Below are 21,709 nucleotides of genomic sequence, written 5' to 3'. Positions count from 1 at the left end.
TTTTCCCTTCTTTTCCCATTAGAGTAGGACCTAGATTTTCAACTCCAGCCTTTCTTCCTCCATGCTGCAGCTTTGTTGTGTTGAAGATCTTCAGATAATTCAAGTGATGAAAATTTTAAGATATGAGAAGAAAGTGGCCAAAATGTGCGTCTTGATGGTCTTCATCTTCCTAATCTACTAGGATGCCTTATATTGTGATCTGTTTCTTGGTAGTTAATGGTTATAGACACCAGGTCACTCCAACAGTATCAATTGTTTCTTACCTCTTTGCTAAATCCAGCACTGTATACGATCCTGTTGTTTACACCTTCATAATCAGAAAATTTCAAAGATCCCTCTTGCAACTCCTCTGTTTCCGACTGCTGAGATGCCAGCAGCCTGCAAAAGACCTACTAGCAGTTGGGAGTGAAATGCAGATCAGACTCATTGTGATGTCACAAAAAGATGAGGACAGGTCAAAGAAGAAAGTGACTTTTAATTCTTCTTCCATTATTTTTATCATCACCAGTGATGAATCGCTGTCAGTGATAGTGACAGAACCAATGGGTCCAAGGTTGATACAATCTAAGTTCATCCTTTATAGGAATGAAAGACTGAATTTTAGATTGGATATCACATTTGGACTTCTATTGTAAGGGATTGTTCTGGAATCCACATTTTATGTAACATCGACAAAACTTTTGTGGTCCAGCAGGAAATCTGATTGCCTCCATGTTCTCTGGCCTCAAGAAGAAACTAAACAGGACAAATTCTTTTAATTCAGTGAGTGGTTTACATAACAAAAACTCACTTGTGACACAAGACGGGCATCTGGCACCGTCATCTTCTAACATGTTAGAGTTTTCCTTTCAGATATATTTTTGAATGACCATATTTGCCAAAGCACATGATACACTTTTCTTGAAAATATTTCATTGTAAAAATAACTTTGTCTCAAACATATGTGTGAAATAGCTAGACCATCTTTAACTCTCTGTAGTGTTGGGTCCTATTTAGAGTCATGTCATATGTTTGGCCAAACTGAATTTATCAAGGAGATAAATTCTATGATAAAAATAAATTCCCTACCTTATCTGTAATGATATATACAAAATGAAGAGGACCTTCAGACTAATGAGCTGCTAAGAGCATCATAGCAAAGAGAAAGAATACCATGACTTTGGGGTAGTTATGGCATATGGTGAATTATGTAACAGTGTGAGAATGTACATGATGAAGATGATGTTGATGGCAGATGAGTATCTCCATCTATTTTGAACATGAACATGGCAGGATTAGCCCTTCTTTTTAATAATTTCCCACAATTTTGCCAGGAGTTCTGGATTTAGAAAAGGAGTCCCAAGTAAACATACTTAATATGAAGAGGTATGGAAATAAGAATTTGAGTGTATTCATAAAATATATTATTTAGTCTTCGTTGTTCATCAATCAGTCCATTAGTCAGTGAAGAGGCCACTTTTTCCGTGAGTCACTGTTTAAACTTGCAAGAACCCAAAATATGCTACTCCCAAACATGCTCCATTTTCCATAAGGATTATTTTGAGCTGAAGGCAATTGAGAAGAAGTGATACAAGGAAAGCTTTCTGCCTCCCCTTATTTGCCTAAAAGCAAGACCCAAATTTACAGATGTGCTCCCTCCTCCTCTCTACCAGGAAGAACAATGTCGACCAACATAGATGACTTTAGACACTCATTAGCCTGGAGACAGCACCAGGGGAATCTGCATAGCAAGCTCCTGTTTGTTCACCTTCCTAAAGGTTGCTGCCCTCAGTCTCAAAGTCTCTTTTCTTTGTCTCTGCATTTCTCTAAGATTTACAGTTCTTTGTGGAACTGTGGCCACAGTTCCACATGCTAAGCCAGCTCTTTGAGATTTACTCGTTCTCTGGGTATCTTCCATGTGAAATATACATGTGAATAAACTTCTATTGGTGTTTGTTTTTTTTAAATTCTAAAGAAGAAAAGACTCAAATCCATGCAATTAGGAGTGAAAAGTGTGAAATCACAACAGATCCTGTAGAAATGCAGACAATCATTAGTACTTACTTTGAGAACCTGTACTCCAATAAGACAGAAAATTCAAAAGAAAAAGACAGATTCCTAGATACATATGAATTACCAAAAACGAATAAAAAAGATATAAAAATTCCAGGTTGGGTGTGGTGGGGCATGCCTGTAATCCTAGCATTTGGGAGGCTGAGGCAGAAGGATTGTCATGTGTTTGAGGCCAGCGTGGGCTACAGAGTGAGTTCGAGGCCAAGCTAAACTACTAAAGAAACTCAGTTTCAAACAAAGAAATAAAAACACACACAACAACAACAACAAACAAACAAACATAAAAGATTCTAAATAATCCAATATCAGTCAATGAAACTGAAAAAGTAATAAAGAAAAACTACCAACAAAGAAAAGCCCAGGGCCAGGGATTTAGCTCAGTGGTTTTGCCACCTGCCTCACAAGCGCAAGGACCCGGGTTCAATCCCCGGTACCAAAGGAAAAACAAAAAACAAAAAAAAGAAAAGCCCACATCTTGATGGAGACACTGCTGAAATCTGTAAGAACTTTAGAGAAGTTCTAATGCCACAAGTATTCCTCAAAGTCTTTAATAAAATTGAAAAGGAATTAATACTGTAAGTCCCTGACTTACAAACATTTGAGTTGCAGACTTTCACTGGTATGAAGGGACCTCACATTATAAACATATGTAGATGCAATCAAATGGTAGAAATAGCTCATCCCAACCCTAACCCTGTACCACCATTTTAAGGTAACTGTAAAAGTAAAAATAGTTTATTTGGGGGCAGGGGATTCAGCTCAGTGGTTCTGCTGCCTACTTTGCAAGTGCAAGGTCCTGAGTTTGATCCCTGGTACCAAAAAAAAAAAGTTTATTTCCAGTATTTTGTGTGTGTGTTTGGTTTTTTATACTTTACATTGTATATTTATGTCAAAGGTGTATAAGACTCACTTTGTCAGACTTACAAACAAATTCAGTTTATGAATGTTTGCCTGGAACAGAACTTGTTTGTAAGTCAGGGACTTACCAAACTCCCAAAATCATTTCTGGAAGCAAGCATTACCCTCATATCAAAACCAGAGAAGATTCTAATCAAAAAGAGAAATACAGGCCAATCTCCTTAATGAACTGATAGATTTCCCTCCAATTTAGGGTGGCTGCTTTATATAATAGCTACCTTCTTTCCAACATGCCCCTACTCCCACCAAAAGACTAATCTAATACTTTTCTCCTCCTAGCAACTAGTGATGTCACAGGCTCCTCCAGTCCCTAGCCACTACCTCACTCAACCCCACCTCAGCTCCTACACCCCCTGCTCCTATAAAAGGCACTTCCTGGGGCTGGGGATTTAGCTCAGTGGTTCTGGCGCCTGCCTTGCAAGCACAAGGTCCCAAGTTTGATCCCCAGTACCAAAAAAAAAAAAAAAAAAAAGGCACTTCTTGTCCTGGCCATATTGCTTTTGTCTCTCTTTTGTTCAGAGACAGCCCAGCAGATTGTCCCTACAATAAAGGCTCATTTTGGCCTGGTCTGGTCTTGGTTTTCAGCCTTTTACCTGACATGAACATCTGCACCTGATGCAAAAATCCTCAATAAGATGCTGGCAAACAGAATGCAGCAAATCATCAAAAAGATTATAGGGCTGGGGATTTAGCTCAGTGGTTCCACTGCCTGCCTCGCAAGCTCAAGGTCCCAAGTTCGATTCCTGGTACCAAAAAATAAAACCAAAACAACTCTTGGTTCCATCAAAAATATTATACACCATGACCAAGTAGGATTCATTCCAGGGATGCAGGGATGGTTTACAGAAATCAATAAATGTAATACATCACATCAACAGAGCCAAGTACAAAAACCACTCAATAGATACAGAAAAAGCACTTGGCAAAGTCCAAAACCCATTCATGATTAAAAAAAAAAAAACCTACTGAAAATTGGAATAGGTCCTTTTCTCAATCTGACATATAGAAATAGAAGAGACCCAGAATAACAAAAACAATATTGAGCAGCAAGGGCAAGGCAGGAAGCATCACAATCTTTGATTTTAGGTTATACTACAAAGCTACCATGATAAAAACAGAATGGTACTGACAAAAAAACAAAACAAAAATAAAACAGGGCTGGGGATTTAGCTCAGTGGTTCCACTGCCTGCCTCGCATGCGCAAGGACCCTAGTTTGATCCCTGGTACCAAGAAACAAAAACAAAACAACAAAAAAACACCAGACTCAAGGATCAGTGGAACAGAAGATGCAGAAACAATTCCAAGCATACTTAGCTACCTTACCTTTGACAAAGGGGCCGAACACCTTCACTGGAAGAAAGACGGACTCTTTAATAAATGGTGCTAGAAAAACTAGCTTTCTGCATGCTGAAGATTAAACCTAGACCCATATTTCTCACTATGCACTAACTAAAATAAAAATGGATCAGAGATCTAAATATAAAACAAAAATTTAATCTACTGGGAGATAGAATAGGTAACACTCTTGAATACATAGGTGTAGGCAAAGACTTTATGAACAAAACTCTTTGAACAGGAAATATTACAAAGAATCAATAATTGGGATCACATCAAATTAAAAAGTTTTTCACAACAAAAGAAATTGCCAACAGAACGAAGAGAAAACCTACAGAATGGGAAAAAATTTTTACCAGCTGTTCCTCAGATAAAGGACTAATACCTAGAATATATGAAGAACTCAGAAAAATCAGATCCCCGCAAATTCAAAGACCCAATCCAAAAATGGGCATCCAAAATGAACAGACACTTCTTAGTTGAAGAACTACAAACTCCAAATAAATATATGAGAAAATGTTCAACATCACAGGTCATTTGAGAAACTCAAATTGAGACAACACTGAGATTTCATCTCATCCCAGAAAGAATGGCTATCATGAAGGAATGAACCAATAACAAATGCTGGCAAGGCTGTGAGAAAAAAGGAACCCTTCTCTATTATTGTTAGGAGTGTAAATTGGTACAAACACTATGGAAATCAGAATGGAGATTCCTCAAAAAACTAAAACGAGAAGTTCCATTTGACCCAGCTATTCCCTTTTAGGAATCTTCCCAAAAGAGTTAAAAGCATCGTATCACAGTGACATACGCATACCCATGTTCATAGCAGCACAATATAATAGCTAAATCTTCAAAACAGCCTGTATGTCCATCAACAGATGACTAGATAAAGAAAATGTGGTTTTTATATACAATGGAGTACCACTCTGCCATAAAGCAGGATAAACTTGAGTCATTTTAAGTAAATGGATGCACATTGAGACCACAATTTTAAGTGAAACAATCAGGCACACAAGTTCACATATCGCATTGTTTCTCTTGTATGAAAAAATCTAAAGGTAAAGAAAGAGCAAAATGGAGGACAGTTATCGGGAAGTAGGAAGAACATGTACAAATGTGAAGGGGAACAAAGGGAGGCACAGGGGAAAGGTAAAAGGGATTTAAAAAAGAATGACAGGAAAAAAATGGAAACAAAGCTTTGTACATGGGGAGAGGAAGAAAGGCTAAAGGGAGGGGAGGGGAATGGGAAAAATAAGAATCAAGATATATTATGTTATGTAATATATAATTTCCTATGATGAATGTGATCATTATATTTAGCAAATATGTACTAATAAAAAAGATAAAAATCAAGAAAGTTAAAGTATTAAATGAGAGAAAGAAAGAAAGAACAGACTTAGTTTTCACATTGAAATCCATCCTCTTGGAAGTTCAGCAGCAAAGAGACATCCCAAATAGCTTGCCTATGTGGGTTTCAGATGCCAGTACTCAAGGGAAAACCCACTAAGAACAAGATCAAGTTAAATAAAACAGAAGAATAGGATATAGTGTGTCAAGATAATGGATGGAAAGGGACATAGGAAAGAGGGAGAATAAAAATTGTTCAAGAAAAAGAATGCCTTTAACACTTCCCTTAGGATCTGCACCAGGAATAATGTGTCATTATGATGTGCATTTTATTTTTATTTTCAAAATTTTTTGGTTTTTGAGACCAGGTATTGCTATGTATTCCAGGCTTGCCTTGAACTCAGTATGTAGTCCAGGCTGATTTTGAGCTACCAGCAGTCATGCCACTTCAGTGGGTGCTGGGATTACAGGCATGAGCCACCATGCATGGTTATTATGTACATATTAATGGAATCCAGTTTTCATGATTAAATGACCTGGGACGAAGATCAAACTATAGTCCATTTTCTCCAATTTTACTTCACTTTCAAAACACAATTTTCTTCCCTAATCGTCATTATCATCAAGTATTTTTTTTAAATGGCATGTCTTTCAGAAGAGGTGAGTGTTAGGTATTTCAGAGCCCCCACAAAGCAAGCCCCCTCCTCCCCCTTTCCCCCTGTCCTACTCGGGCCACAGAGAGCCGGGAACTTCTGCATAACTAAGGCATGACCTCCCTTTGTTAGTGACTCTCTGCCTAGTTAGGGACCTTCTGCCCCATCGGTTTGGTGGTCAGATGTTCCAGTAAGACAAGGGCTTCCCGAACATGGTTACTTCATCCTCCCCCGCCCCCAGCTGAAACCTGTTGCTACATACCCCAGCCCCCATCACCCACCCCCACCACGGACTAGTGCTCTCCCACCTGCAAAACCCCACATAAGCCTCCAGTTCAGCCCATACTGTGGCTGATCTCCCTTCTGTGAGTCAGTCCCAGCAGGCTGCAGACTGCCACCCCAATAAAGGCTTGCTGCCTGAACATCCGTGTGTGTGTCCCCTTCTTCGGCGACCCTTTCATTCTGGTGCCGAAACCCGGGAGGCGGTGCTGTCGGGACCTGCGGGCTGGCCCCACCGGGGCCCAGAGCTGCACTCCTGATCACCCCCTCCCAGACCCGCAGCTGCCGAACTGGGGCACACACCTCTGGGGCTCTCAGTCCTTTGCCATTGCTGACGCCGCATTCAACACCGGCCTGATTCTCTCAACGGGTGAGTCAAGGGTCTCCTTGTCGGGTTTCCTGTCTGCTGTTGGAAATCCTAATACCAGGTCAGGAGCACCCTCCGGCCTTCACTGGAAGACTGAACCCTCGCCACCTCAGAGACGTCTGACTGGTGAATGGTTCACTGTCGGGCTCTGAGCCCTCCTCCGGGGAGCAGCTAAGGAATGAGGATGCTCCTTCCCTACCCCCTTCTCCTCGGAGCCTCGGTCCTCACCCCTTTTAATTTGCAGACACCTAATGGGCGCCACTCAGCCTCGCCCTCCTGGGGACATCCCCCTGGGCTGTCTTCTAAAACACATTAAGACCCTCGGCCTTGGGGACTCGGTCAGGCCAGAACGGCTGATCTTTTACTGTAACACTGCCTGGCCTCAATACCGCTTAGATAAGGGGTCCCAGTGGCCTGAGAATGGCACTTTTGATCTTATCGCGCTCCGCAATCTGGACAATTTTTGTCACTGCAATGGCAAATGGTCTGAAATCCCTTACGTTCAAGCCTTCTTCGCTCTCCACTCTCGCCCCTCCTTGTGTTCCTCCTGTCCCACCTCTCAAGTTCTCTTAGTCTATTCCAAGCCTCCTCCCTGCCCAGATCCCAAACCTCCTTTTGACCCCACCACCAGCCCCCATACCCCCGACCTTGCCTCCCCTCTGCACATGCAGTTCCAGGGTGGCCAGCTCCCTCCCCTGACCCCCATCCTGCCTCTCCGAGAAGTGGCGGGAGCTGAAGGTGTTGTTAGGGTCCATGTCCCTTTCTCCCTCACAGACCTGTCCCAACTTGAAAAACACTTAGGCTCTTTTTCTACAGGCCCCGATACATACTTCAAGGAGTTCAGATATCTGACCCAATCCTGTGATCTCACCTGGCATGATCTCTATGTTACTCTCTCTTCCACCCTTCTCTTGGAAGAGAAAGAGAGGGTCTGGCTGGCAGCCCAGGCACATGCAGACGAGGTCCATCGGGCAGATAAAACCAAGCCCGCGGGTGCTACTGCCATCCCCCGGGGAGGACCCCAATTGGAATTATCAGGCAGGCCACATGGACGGGGGTCTCTACAGTGCAATGGTTATTCACCTCCTGGAGGGTCTCCAATGGGCTGCCCTTAAGGCAGTCAACTACGATAAGCTTAGAGAAATTTCTCAGAGGGAGGATGAAAATCTGGCCCAGTTTCTAGCCCACTTAACTGAGGCTCTCCAAAAATTCACCAAAGTTGATCCTGCATCAGCCAAGGGAACTTTAACCCTTAATACCCATTTTATATCTCAGTCAGCTCCTGATATTCAGAAAAAACTTTAAAAAACAGAGGAGGGTCCCCAGACTCCCCAAAGAGATCTCCTGAGTATGGCCTTTAAAATTTTCCATGGTCTTGAGGATCAGGCAAGAGCAGAGAGGGTCCAGTGTGATCAGGCCAAGTACCAGTTGCTGGCACTGCCCTACAAGGCTCCCAGACTGGCCAGCGGGGACCCATAAGGGTCCCTTCTGGGCCGTGTTTTAAATATGGCAGGACTGGCCACTGGGCTAGGGACTGCCAGTCCCCCAAAACACTGTTGGGACCCTGTCCTCTGTGCAAACAGAGGGGACACTGGAGAGATGACTGTCCTCTTGCCCCTCAGTGCAGGAGGCCAGTCCCCTCCTCCCTTTCCATGAGGGAACCTGGTCCATCTCTGCCTGACCTGTTGGGCCTTGCCGCAGAAGACTGACAGTGCCCTGGGACGCTGGCCCCTTTGCCCATCACATCAAAGGAGCCCAGGGTAACTATCCACATGGCAGGAAAGACTCAAGGCTTTCACCAACCGGATGGTCCATGAACTTCTTCTAGCTGACTATAAAAGAATCCCCACCAGCCCCGACCTGGCCACTCCATCAGCCTAAGAACTGACTCAACCGATCACCCACAAGGAACACATGACTCAGGCTCGGTTGTGCTCGCAATTTCTGGACTTTCTTTCCCACCTGCAACAAGATTTACATTGGTTTCCTCCTGGGGACTGGTCAGTAGAGGAGATCTTACAGTGGGTAACGGACCATTTCTATCAGGGAACTCTCCAGGACTTCTCCCCGGAGGAAATTTCCCTCCATACTTTCCTCCTTATTTGCTGGTTATCCCTACCCGCCTCGGCTCCCCCATGTCCGGGAGACCCCTCTGACCCTGAACCCTGGGGACCAAATTCTTCTCCCATGTCGTCCGACAGTTCCTCTCATGGGAGGTCCGAGACCTCATCTGCTGCCTCACATACCCAAAAAAGACCAGCCCCTTCTGCACCCTCTATGAGTTCCTCCCCCGACTCCACCTGGCACCGAAGAGGAGACCTAGCTCCTCCCTGGATATTGCTGTGGCCACCGCTGACCCACCAGACCCATTCACTGGCACAAAGGGGTCCTTGACCACTTCTGGTTCCCCCCCGGAATTCCAAACCAGATTCTTAGCCCATCTTTTCTGCCACCTTCCCACCTTCCCCCAACCCCCTAAGCCAGATATGCCTCCTGATTACTATGTTAGAAGAATTTTACAAGTAATAGTTTTCTTTGATTTCCACAAAGGGATGCCAATTCCCCCTTCTGTCGCTAACACCTCTCGAGTGGAACCGAATTCTTCCCCTGCAACCTCCGGCTGCCCTCACAGTGGTCCTGTTGTCCACAGACCTTTTACCCTCCTCTTGCCACTCCTCTCTCCCTGCTAGATTTGGCCACCATGACCATCGTCACTGCTCCTAAAGAACTGGCACTCTGGGAGTTCCATGTCTACCAAGAATGGCAGTGTCTGTGAAGGCGTGGCTGACAGGAGCGCCGCAGAGGCTCCCGTGCTGTGCCATCTTCCCAGCCAGCCCCCACTACCCCCAAAACTCTGTCCCAGATCAGCAGGAAGTAGATACGGAAGAAGAGACCGCCGCCTCAATTCCATAGCAAATCAAAGGCTGGGATGTTAGGTACTTCAGAGCCCCCACAGAGCAAGCCCCCTCCTCCCCTTTTCCCGTGTCCTACTCTGGCCACAGGGAACAGGGAACTTCTGCATAACTAAGGCATGACCTCCCTTTGTTAGTGACTCTCTGCCTAGTTAGGGACCTTCTGCCCCATCGGTTTGGTGGTCAGATGTTCCAGTAAGACAAGGGCTTCCCGAAAACGATTACTCCATCCCCCCGACCCCCCAGCTGAAACCTGTTGCTACATACCCCAGCCCCAATCACCCACCCCCACCAACGGACTGGTGCTCTCCCACCTGCAAAACCCCATATAAGCCTCCAGTTCAGCCCGTACTGTGGCTGATCTCCCTTCTGTGAGTCAGTCCTGGCAGGCTGCAGACTGCCGCCCCAATAAAGGCTTGCTGCCTGAACCTCCGTGTGTTCCCCCTTCTTCCACAACCCTTTCAATGAGGTCAGAATGTCTACCTGTGGTACAGCAAGTCTCTTTCCTGCCGCTCAGCCCCCGGTGCTTTCTTTTCTCAAAGAAAAGATCTGTTCTGTCCCTTTGATGATCCTACCTGTCCTGACTTAGGCCCTGAATGTTTCCCAGGACGCCTTCATCCCTGCAGTGCTTCCAGAGGACAGAACAGACAGCTCTTGCTTTCTCTCTGCTCACTTTTCTCAGCTCTCCTGGGAATCCTGAGCCTGTCGCAGGCTTTCACCAGATGTGACAGCATGTGATTGATCCAACGGCTCAGGAACCTCCCTTTCCCACCCCCCCGCCATGCTCCTCTCCCTCTCAGGGATGGTTCCAGAATCCTCCCCCACCCTCTCCTGCCTTTGTCTCAGGCCACGGTAATGCCATCTCCCCATTAAGAAGCTATACAGTGAATCACATGGGGTGGCGCACACCGGCGATCTTAGCTCCTTAGGAGACTGACACAGGAGAATCACAAATTTAAGGCTAGCCTGGCAACTTAGTAAGACCTTACCTCAAAATAAAATTAAAGATTAAAAAATGAAAGGGAGTACAACTCCATTATAGAGCACTTATGTAGCATGTGTGAGGCCCTGGGTTCTATCCCTAGCACAGTGTGTAGGGTTGGGGGATTAGTCATACAACAAATCTTACAGGTTTTTTTGTCAAACGGGAAGCCCTTTGCTATCCTAAATTCTTTTGACTAGGCTTGAGCAGTGTTACACTTTAGATCCTCACTGTGCCCCCCAAACTCTTTCAAGGCTCAGTCCCCAGTTGATGGTGCTGTTGGGAGGTGGTGGATCCCTTAGGAGGGGCCTTGGGAGCATGCCTGAAGACAACCCCCCCCCCAGCAGGTGAGCGGCCACGCTCCTGTGTGCCCCTAGCCATAAGGCTCCCACTCACCACAGGCCTAGAGCAATGCCAGGAGACCACAGACTGAAACCTCTGAAACTGTGAGCCGAAGTAAGTCTTTTCTCCATCTGAGTTGCTCGCCTCAGGTATTTTGTCACAGAGGTAAAAAACTGAAGACCAAGCAATATGTGTGCCTATTGATTGGGTCGTCTCTGTGGTACCCACATCCTTGGAGTGCCTTAGAGCTCAGGGAGTCTCTCTACCCTCAAAATCACTGTGTGCCAACAGGTCTCCTGGTTGCCCTAGTAAGGAACTCTGTGCAAAATCAGACTGTTTTCTTGTTTCTGTTTTGATGAGGCCTCGAAATGTAGTCTAGCCTGGACTTGAACTTGCATCCTCTCACCTCAGCCTCCCAAGTGGTGGGATTATAGGCATGTGCCACCATGCCTGGTGGCAGTCTTCGCTTTTCAAGATTAACGTGATTAATTATAATACTACCACTTTTACAATAGCTCATTAAGGAGATAAGCAACTCTGAATGGCATTTTAGAGTTTCAAAGCATATTCTCAACACTCCTGATTACTATCTCCAGAAAACTGAAGCCCACCAGAAAGCAGTCCTGCCTTGAAATTTGCTATTTTCCCCTACATAAGGCCTTATAGAGCAGTCATTTTCTCTCTTCAGAGAATTCTCAGTCAACACTCTTCTAGTCCATTTCTCTCCTCCTAGGTGTGGTTACTATTTAACCAAGATCAAAGATCTGTTAATTTATTCATTCCATACCAACTCCCAAACTCCACAGTTCATTCCAACAAAGGTTTAAGGTAGAATGTCCTCATCCCTGTGGAAAAACAAAGGGACAATCATGCCACTCAGCATTTTCTTCACAAGGCCTTGGGCCCCTGGCTGGGCACCTGCTCCTTATGGATCCTGGCCAGGAGATGGCTCCTGCTTGTGGGCAGCTTTGAAGTGCAAGGTCCAGCGGTGCCTGGAGGGCAGACTGACACTTCCTGCTGAAGACAGGCTCCCAGGTGTGTCCTTTGAACCGAAAATCCACCAGTGCAAAACCTGTGATAAGGAAAAACATTACCAAGCAGCTTCCCAGGGGCTCTCCTAGAAACATGTGCTTAAAATCAACCTAAATCATGGCAAGATGTGCTGTGGGTTGGAAATGTTGCCGGATTTGGGGGTGTGTTGTGAGGGGTGGGGAAATCCTGCTTCTCAGAGTCCCCATTTTGCTTGGGACCCGCAATCTAGGAAAGACACGACACAGAGACAGCAGCAAGCCGGTTTATAGGGGTCAAATACACTCTCAAGAAGGATGGGGGCCAGGAGTGGTTTTATTTTTATGTTGGCAGAATTCAGGGGTGGGGTGGTGGACTAGGTGATGGGCTGTGGCTATGGGTGGTTTTTTGTTTTTGTTTGTTTTCCTACTTGTCAGTGGAACTGTGAGACTAAAGTAACTCCATTTTGCTTAAGTGAGACCAGAATGACTCCATTTTGCCCAAAATGGAGTAGTCTCCTTTGTCCTCTCACATTAATGATTAAAATGTGCTTGATCTAGGACAAAAGACACAATCTGTAACACAAGATTCCTAAGTTTATTACTCAGCCATCTGTTTACCCAGGAAATGAACATCCTGGGCCCACTATCTGTAGGAACAATCTGTCAATGAGCTGACTGTCAGTACTGGGTGGTCGTGACCATTAGTCACCGTGTCTGCTGACCATCAATACGTGACAGTCACCCACTAACCTTTGTCCTTCTTTTCTTCTGTAAAACCTATACATAATCACCCCTTACCCCTGATGAGTTCAGCCAATCAGAAATGTACACTTCATGCTCGCTAAATGTTAACCAATCATGTAACTGCTAAGTGGAAAAATCTCCAAACCTTGCTATAACCTCTATAAAAACCCCACTAATTTGGAACTCGGGGCTCTCAATCTCGATCCGCTGTGTCGGTGACAACTGAGAGTCCCTGTTTAAGCTTGAATAAACGACCCTCATGTGCTTACATCAGAAACGGCCTCCTGGTGGTCTTTGGGACTTCGCATTCTGGGCACTACAGAACTCCATCCCTTCATCCAGAAGGGGTTTTGATTTTAGACTGTCTAACCCAGAATGGGTGCCGCAGTCCCCTCTCCCCCAAGGGGGGGGTCAAACCAGGATGTAAATGTATGCTAATGAAGCTTTTTGCGCTCCTGGGGTGGGCGTCCCCTTTGTACGCATGCACCGACCCGGGAGTCCATCGTTTTACTCCCTGGGCGCGTGCAGTGTGGACCCTGGCCTGGGAAGTGGCAAGACTGCAGGTCAGGTCGCTCTAGCCACTTTCTCCTTGAGGTTTGCCCTTTAGCTCAACTTCCTTTCTCCCGGCTCCAGCTCATATGTAGCTTGCGACCTTCTGTGCTCGTCCCATCAGACTCTGCAGAAACTGAAGCCAGTGAGTGAAAACGCGTCCAGCTTTGCCCACTGCGCACACCCTCCGTGCCATGCCAGGAGCCCGGGAGTGGCTGGTCTGAGTCGGCCGCGCACTTTCCTCGGGCCCCTGCCGCCATTTTGAGTTCTGAATTCCTCAGGAAGGAGATCTGTTTGATCCGTTCACGGGTCTTCAGTCTACCTCAAGAGAAGGCCCCTGGTTTTCCGGGGGTGGTTTTTCCAACAGGAAGAATTCAAAGAAAGTGGCTCAGTTGACAGACGTGATCATCTCCACTTCTCAATGGACATACTCTCCGCCATATGTCGGGAATTATGGAGCGATTCTTTACCATCCCGCTATACTCAGCTGTTGTTTACTTTTTGTGAACTGAATGTTGACAATTATAGTTCGAGGGTTTTTTTTTTTTAACAGCATATGCTGAGCATGATAAAATATTTAGAACAACTTACTCTGGACTTATAATTATGCTACGTTCTTTCAGCCCATTTATGACTAAATTAGAACATTTAGTAATGTTTGGTGACAACTCCCACACTTTGTAAGCACCAAGGAAAAAATATAATTTATTTAATTGGTTTTCATTTGGAAGGGAAATAACTTCATTTCAAGCATCTCGGTAAGAAAAGACACTATGTATTTCCCACAAAAATACGCAGATGGTCATACATTTGGGAAATTAACATATATCTTCCACAGGAGTCTTACAAAGGCTACTTCTTCCTTGAGTCTTAGATATTACTTTTGTAACCAGTTTTGCAAAATGGATCTTTAAGTTAGGTTTTTTTTAAATTTTAGAGATAAGTAACTTCTCCAAACTTTCTCCTGCTGAGAATATAACCAATACCCTCTCCTCTCCTCAACCGAAAAGAAATGACAGAATATGCAGATACAGCCCCAGGAAGTCAGAGCCCTGTTTCCTTTCCACAAGGAAGAGAAGGATGAGCTGAGGATGACTGGAAGTGATAAAGCAAGTGTGCAGATCTACATCACCTTTCTGTGCTCTTCCTCGCCTCTGTTCGTTATTATAAAAGACCCTGTCTCACCGGTACAGGATGAGATGGTGGTTTGAGGCAAATGGACCCCTCCATCTTCTTGGAGCTAGCTTTGAATAAATCCTTTCTTTTTTTTTTTACCAAAATAAATGGCCTCTTTTGACTTGGTTAGTGACAAGCAAACTAACCTGAGGATATGAACCTAAGTGGCTGGTAACACTTTCACTCACATATTTCTGTGGGACCACAAGTCACCCTCTCTTCCCCTCACACCTTCTTTACAGAATCCCTGAACTTTAGGCAGAGATGAAGGTGTTCAGTTATTGTTAGTTCTTAAGTCTCCATAGACAGACTAAACGGCAGTGCTGGGCACCAGATCCTGAGATAACTAAATGTGCTCCTTTCTTCAAAGAGCTCATGGACTAAAGGCAGAGTGAACAAGGGAGAGATAGAGGTTCTTCATTCAGCTACCCCCCCCCACCCCAGCTCAGAGGCAAGAGACTGTGGCCCAAGGTCAGTGGTCACCAGTTGAGACCAGTTGAGGTGGGGGTACCCAAGAAAAAGGGCTGCCTAGCTAGGGGCAGAGGGATTAGATTGAAAGATTATGTACAACATCGATGGTGCTGGGCTTTCCACATGAATTCTATCCTGAGGGCAGTAGGGAGCCCATGAAGGGGTCTACATTTTGTATAGTATAGAACTCAGGAGAGTGGGCAGAGAGAGCCGGACAGAGAGCAGTCTGCACCCAGTGAACCTGGTCAGCACCACAGCAGAACACTGTAAGGGGAAGCAAGTGTGGATCACCTTATTTTTAAGAGAGCTCAGGCAGAAAAACTGGAGGAGAGGAAATAAAAAAGCCCCTTCCCCTTTGCTTTGGCTAGGCTCCAGCACTACTGTGGGGAGGCATACTGCACTCTAATAATAGGGGATTGTTCAGTGCTTACTGTAAGCAGACTTGGGGCGAAGACACTTTACATTGAAGAGGGTCAAAACATTATGCCACTTTAGCATCAAGATTATTTTGAGCTGAAGGGAACTGATAATCAAAAGATACAGGAAAAGTTCTATGTTGTACCCTAGTCTGCCTAAAAGCAGGGTGGAAATTTCCTTCTGAGTGCCCTCAACTCTGTAGCCCCTGTCCAAATAGGCTCCTTTGATGACAGCATCTACTGAGGGATCACCAGCTCTGTATCTCAGCCCAAGAGTAGGTGGTACCTTCCCAGTTGCTCATCTTTGGGAAGCCTCTTAGTTATCTTTTCAGCTACTTTAATATCTTTGTGACTAATTCTCTGTGTTTAGTGCCTCCTGTTTAGTAACCCTTGTAGGGATTTCTTTTCCCTGGTGGAACCCTGATAGACATTAGGTTCTATAATGAGGGATTTCCTCACACACAATTCTCGTCTTTCTTTGCTCCTTTACTCATTCTTGGGGCTGGCTCTGCAGTGAAACATATGGTTGTAATTTTAGAAGAATCACAGGGCCGCTTGGTTCAGCTCTGGTGCCTACCTTTTGGAGTGAGCTTCTGAGACAGCTCAATGTATGTGTTAAGTGATTAATTGGGCCAGATCTATTTAATGTTAGCTCATCTGACCACCAGATCTAAAATCTAATCTTCAGCCTGGCCTCTTGCAGTAACAGTGTCTCCATTTGTTCTACCTGTGTTTTATTAACTTCCTTGAAACCCAGGTGGGGAAGAACAGACCTTAACATCAATTATTGTGGAACTAGATGTATGGCGCTTTTAGATGTGGCAATAGCAGGGAAAGGTGTAAAGGCAGGGTCATCCTGGTTAGCTGTTTAGACAGTGTCCTCCTCAGTAATTCTGGGGACTCCCCGGTAGGGTTCACATGTGTCCATGGATCAGCCCTGCCATTGTTTACCTCCCAAATTCATAGTCTTTTTCCTGACAGGTCTACAGTGGTATTATTTAACTAGAATATTATTTCTAATGCCCAGCTGTTGCTGTGGCCAAAACTGATGTTTGCTAATCATACGCTGCTGCCAGAAGTAGAGACCTGCTATACTTGGGTATTAATTAGTAGGGCTGATTTCAAGTGTAAATGCCCTTATGATTCTTACAACCACTATCACCTCTAGCTCCAAAGGAGAGCCCTTCCTCCCTCCTGCAGATTCTGCCTCCATTGTCCCTAACACTCTCTTGTAAAGTGACTATGTTGGGAACACTTGGCATGCCGTGAACGCATGCATTATGTCCAGTCCCCTCAGGTGAACATGCTTCAAGTCTTTTTCTTAGGAGCCCCTTAGCTTCTGAGTAAATCAAAGACTCATTACAAATTCCAGGAGAATATTATCACCCAACCACACTCTCCAGAAGCATCTGAGACTCAACCATGACCTTGCATCAAGATATATTTATAAAGTTAAGCTCACAGTGGAGAGTTCTGCCTCCTAGATACCACCTGCACTGTTTCTCCATTCATGAATGTAGTGGACAAAGCTTGAGTTCTGGGAATGAAGCTAGACAAGGATACCTTACAAAAAGCCTATTTATTCACAGTTCCACTTGAACCCTCTGACAAGGCTGGGATTCTTGGGCAATGGGTAACTAAACAGAAACAGATTAGGACTCGGCTGCAGAGGTTGTACTTTGGCCTGAGGATGATGGAACAGGTGGCAAAATGAGGTTGTTTGTAGTTAGTTTGCACAGAACTGTTGTAGTCTGACTTGAAACTATTTGTATTAATGTCAAAATCCCAATGATAGGGAACAGTTCAACGTGTACTCTACCCTTCCTTGCTGTTTCCTTATGGCCAGCACTAGTGCCTGGCACCCTGCAAGGGAGCAGTCAAGAATGAATGGATGATGCTTTAAGGAATCTCCAGGTGGATCATAACATTGTATAGAGAAGGCAACCAAGCCTGGAGCAACAACCAAAGACTATGTGCCTAAAAATGCTGATTTAGCCCCTTTCCTCTTTAGTTCTCAGACCCTAGTTTTGTTCCCCTGTTATTTGATCCACTTGTCCTCTTATTTTAACTAATTTCTCTTCTAAATTCTTATCCCTGGGCAAGAAGTGCTTTATTGGGCTATATGACTAAACAAGAGGCATTCTTTTAGGTTAATGGACTCCTAGAATAGAGCAACTCTGCAACCATCATCCTGCCTGGCCCTGAACAAGTGGTTTAACCTCTTTGGGACTCAGGTTTCTCACCCCCAAAGTGGCAATAGTGAGAACAGTTCTATGGATGTGAGTAGACCATAAAGGGTTAGCCAAAAATGTGTTCTCAAAAGTTAAAGCCCTGTATTTTATTTGCAGATTATTGTTTCTGCATTAACCACAGTGAGCCCAGTGTGATAACGAAGTGCAGCAAGAGTCAGTTAAAGTAGTGTTTCTTTCTCTGAGGTCCTTGGCCTCCTGGTGGTTCTGTGTGGATGCACTGGCCACCAGCATCTCATCCTTTGAATGTGAGACACAGAAAACCCCACCAGAGACAGAAGCAGAGATGAGCAAAGGTGTGGTTCTGATGGTGATTTGGGAAGGATCACCTTTCTTCTGGTGGAGGTGAGGTTACCACCAAGCTTGGAGAGAAGCTCCTGTGTGTCCCCTCATTTTCTGAGCAGGACTGTGTGGTGTGGCCTTGTTCTTATGGTAGACAGAGAAAAAGGGACCACTGAGAAAGAAAAATTAAAGATCTTTGTGAGAGTGGAGGAGATTGATGGTGTGATAATGATGATGACAACTGTTGTTTATCAAGTGTTTACCAAATGCCAGATGATTTGCTCAGCCTTATACTACATTTATCTTGCAACCTCCCACAGCACGGAGTTAGGTGTTATTATTCCTATTTATAGATTAGGGCAGAGGCTCAGAGGGTTCTTGCTCAAACTCACAAAACTACTAAACAGTAGGACCATAATTTGGCCCAGTTAATCTCAACTGTTTTTGTTTTCACTTGGTTAGACTGATTTTTCCAAGTTCCTGCCAATATGAGAGCCATAAGTCTTTGAAAGGAAGACAGAAGAGAAAGGAATAAAAGGATACCAATAAGTGTCCAGATGGTCGCTACATATACATAGGAAAGGAACAGTGTCTTTTCACTGCCATATCCTTAGTGCCCTAGCACAAACTCGGTATTCAACAGGTGTGTGTGAACTGGGCAGGATGGTGCACACCTGTAATCTCAGCACTCAGGAGGCTGAGGCAGGAGGATCACAGCGAGTTTGAGGCCAGCCTGGGCTACCTAGTGAGCTCAAGGCCAGCTTGAACTATACAGTGAGACATTGTCTCAAAAAAAAAAAATCACTGAGTGACAAATGATTAAATGAAAGAAAGCTAAATACAATGTCACAGGTGTTTTGGAGAGTACCGAAGAGAAAAGTAGAGACTTTAGATTGGCTTTGCCCCTGTCTTCCATATCTTAAGAAGGGTTGTGAGGAGTTGAGAAAAGTAGGTAAGATTCAGAAGAACCATTTGGGGAATGTGAGAGGGAAGTCAACAGAAGATGAAGGCCAGGGCTGAGCAGTGAAGAATCCCCCAGAAGGCTGCACAACTGTGTCAACCTCTCTGAACAGCCCTCCTTTGCTAAAGGGCTACACAAAAGGACTCACATCATCTGTGATCACAATCATTAATTTTTTAAAAAAACACTGAAAGCCTGCCATATGCAAAGTTTTATAAAAAGAAGACATCATGAATTGTAGTCATAGTTAAGGGATTGAAGAAACTAATAAGTAGTGCTGAAATATCCATCTATAAATGCACATCTATAAATATGAATTTAAATAGGAGTTATTACTATACATATTCTACACTCCACCCAGAAATGTTTCAGTGTTCATCTATAAATGGTACAGATTCATTTAATAAACAGAACTATAGTTATCAAGAAAAAATTAAAAATAATTTTAATAACATCAAATATCCAGTCAATGTTCAAATGTCCTCAAATTTTGTTTCTTACAGATACTTGATCAAATTGGATCCAACAGGATGCATACATACAGTACAATTAGTTAATATGAATCTTTTTTTTTTTTCTGAGACAGGATCTCCCTATGCATGTAGTCCAAGCTGGCTTTGAACTCACTATGATGCACTGGCTGGGCCTTAACTCACAGCAATCCTCCTGCCTCAGCCTCCCAGGGCTGGAATTACAGGTATGGGCCACCATGCTTGGTTTATATGAACCTTTTACTCTCTTAAGTTCTCTTTTGCTCTTTCTCTCTCCTTAAATATGAAGGATGTGACATCTTCTACTAGAATCTTCAGTTTGGGTTTTGCTGGTTTCATACTATGTGTAATATGTTCCTCTGGATTCTGGTTTTATCTGAGAAAGGTATTTGATGCTAGAAGCTTGAAGAGATTGCATTTTTCTAGCAAGAATACTTCATAAGAGGTAATGTGTACTTCTATCAGGAAGAATGGGACATCTGGACTTCTTATTTTGAGGAGTTTGCATCTATTGATATGTATGATTTGGAACTGTTTGGTTTTTTTTGGGGGGGTACCGGGGATTGAACTCGGGTCCTTGCACTTGCGCAGCAGGCAGGGAAACCACTGAGCTAAATCCCCCAGCCCGATTTGGAATTGTTATTGTACTGAAGGTTGTAAAGCGATGCCATTCTCATTCCATCACTTATCTGTCTATTGAGAGGAAGCCTCCTAGGAGGAGACTCCTCCTTTCACCTGCTGGTCAGCCTAGCACAGTACACTGAAGCAAGGCAGGAGACACACTTGATTCTGCATCTGTATTTGTCATTTACATAATGGTTTAGTTCTCTAGCAGCCTCCAGAGGTTCCAGGGATGGGTTTTGGCTATAGTAGGTGTCTCATTTATTTGTTTGATTGCTGTTTTTTGAGTATAGACTCTGAAGCCAGAATTCCAGTTCTGCCAGTTACTAGCTGTGTGACTTTGAACTAAGCATTTTTTTTCTTCTGGGGATTAAACCTGGGGCCTTCACACTGAGCTATATACCCAGCCCTTTAAAATATATATATATTTTTTTTTTTAAATTTTGAGACAGGGTCTCACTAAGTTGCCCAGGCTGGGCTCAAACTTGTGATCCTCTTGCCATAGTATCCCAGGGCGCTGTGATTACAGCTGTGAGCCACCATGCCCAGCTTTCTTTCTTTTTTCTTCTTTTCTCTATTCTTCTTCTTTCTTTCTTTCTTTCTTTCAAGACAGGTTCTCACTATGTAGTTCAGGCGGACCTTGAACTCAGTGTAGCCCAGCCTGGCCTCAAACTCACTGCAATCCTCCTGCCTCAGCCTCCCAAGGGATGGGATTGAAGGTATGCACCACCATGCTCAGGTTCCTTTAATATTTTTGAATCTAATCTTCCTCTTTGGCAAATTGAAGATAGGGTTTTTTGGTTTTTTTTTGGTACCGGGGATTGAACTCAGGACCTTGCACTTGTGAGGCAGGTGGTGGAACCACTGAGGTAAATTCCTGGCAAATTGAGGATACTTAATGGTATCTTCATTCAGTGGTTGTTTTGAGGATTAAATGAGATTGTGTGTTAGAGAAATGCTTGGAGTCTAGAAAGCCCAATGTAAGCATTTATCATTAGTGGTCCTGTTGCTGTTATTTTTAAGTGGATTTGGGTGGATTCTACATAATGGCATCCTGTAAAAGATCTTCAAATAGCTCTAAGGTGGAGCCAGGGTGGAAAAGCTCAAGAGCAGTGAGGTTTAAAGAGGTAATGTTTACAAAACAGGGGAATGAAATCACTAATTTCTGTTTTTAAAAGACACTGGAGGGACTGTCTGCTCCTTCATTCACTAATAGTGTGAGCTTTGGCATATGGATTACCTTCTCAGAGCCTCAGTTTCCCCATGAGAGGTAACAGTTTACAGTTGGCAGGGTGGTGGTGAAGATTTTTAATTCTGCACAATGCCTGGCATACGGGGAGTGCTTAAGAAGTGTTAGCTGTGATGCCTCAAAAAACTGCAGCCCAGGCCAGAGTTTGTGCCCAACTAACTCCCCTCCCTGCCTAGATTCTCTGTCCACATAACCAGAAAGGTGAGCAACAGGCCTCAGAGAAAACTGTATTCCACACAAACATCTGTCACGGAGAAGTTACCTGTGCTCAGGGTGATCAACAGCTGGGTAAGCAAACA

At 44.3% G+C, this 21,709-nt stretch overlaps 1 protein-coding gene and 1 pseudogene across 2 annotated transcripts in view; both read right to left on the bottom strand.

The window, feature by feature from the left end:
* The window catches only part of LOC147821502 (acyl-CoA-binding domain-containing protein 5-like), an 82,688-nt pseudogene that overhangs the window by 35,486 nt on the left and 25,493 nt on the right, over positions 1–21,709 (bottom strand). The gene's annotated exons all lie outside the window — the stretch shown is intronic.
* Pced1b (PC-esterase domain containing 1B) overlaps positions 11,950–21,709 on the bottom strand; it is a 35,261-nt gene continuing 25,501 nt past the window's right edge. The window contains exon 5 of the transcript XR_015446895.1: positions 11,950–12,263. The gene's annotated coding sequence lies outside the window, so the exon portion shown is untranslated. The remainder of the gene's footprint in view (positions 12,264–21,709) is intronic.

The sequence above is a fragment of the Heterocephalus glaber genome, unplaced genomic scaffold (genome assembly GCF_053883595.1).
Source record: "Heterocephalus glaber isolate CG9 unplaced genomic scaffold, H.glaber_assembly_v1.0 deba00001733, whole genome shotgun sequence".
Classification (NCBI taxonomy): Eukaryota; Metazoa; Chordata; class Mammalia; order Rodentia; family Bathyergidae; genus Heterocephalus; species Heterocephalus glaber.
Note: the sequence above shows the minus strand (reverse complement) of the source record. Positions and strands in the feature narration are given on the sequence as shown.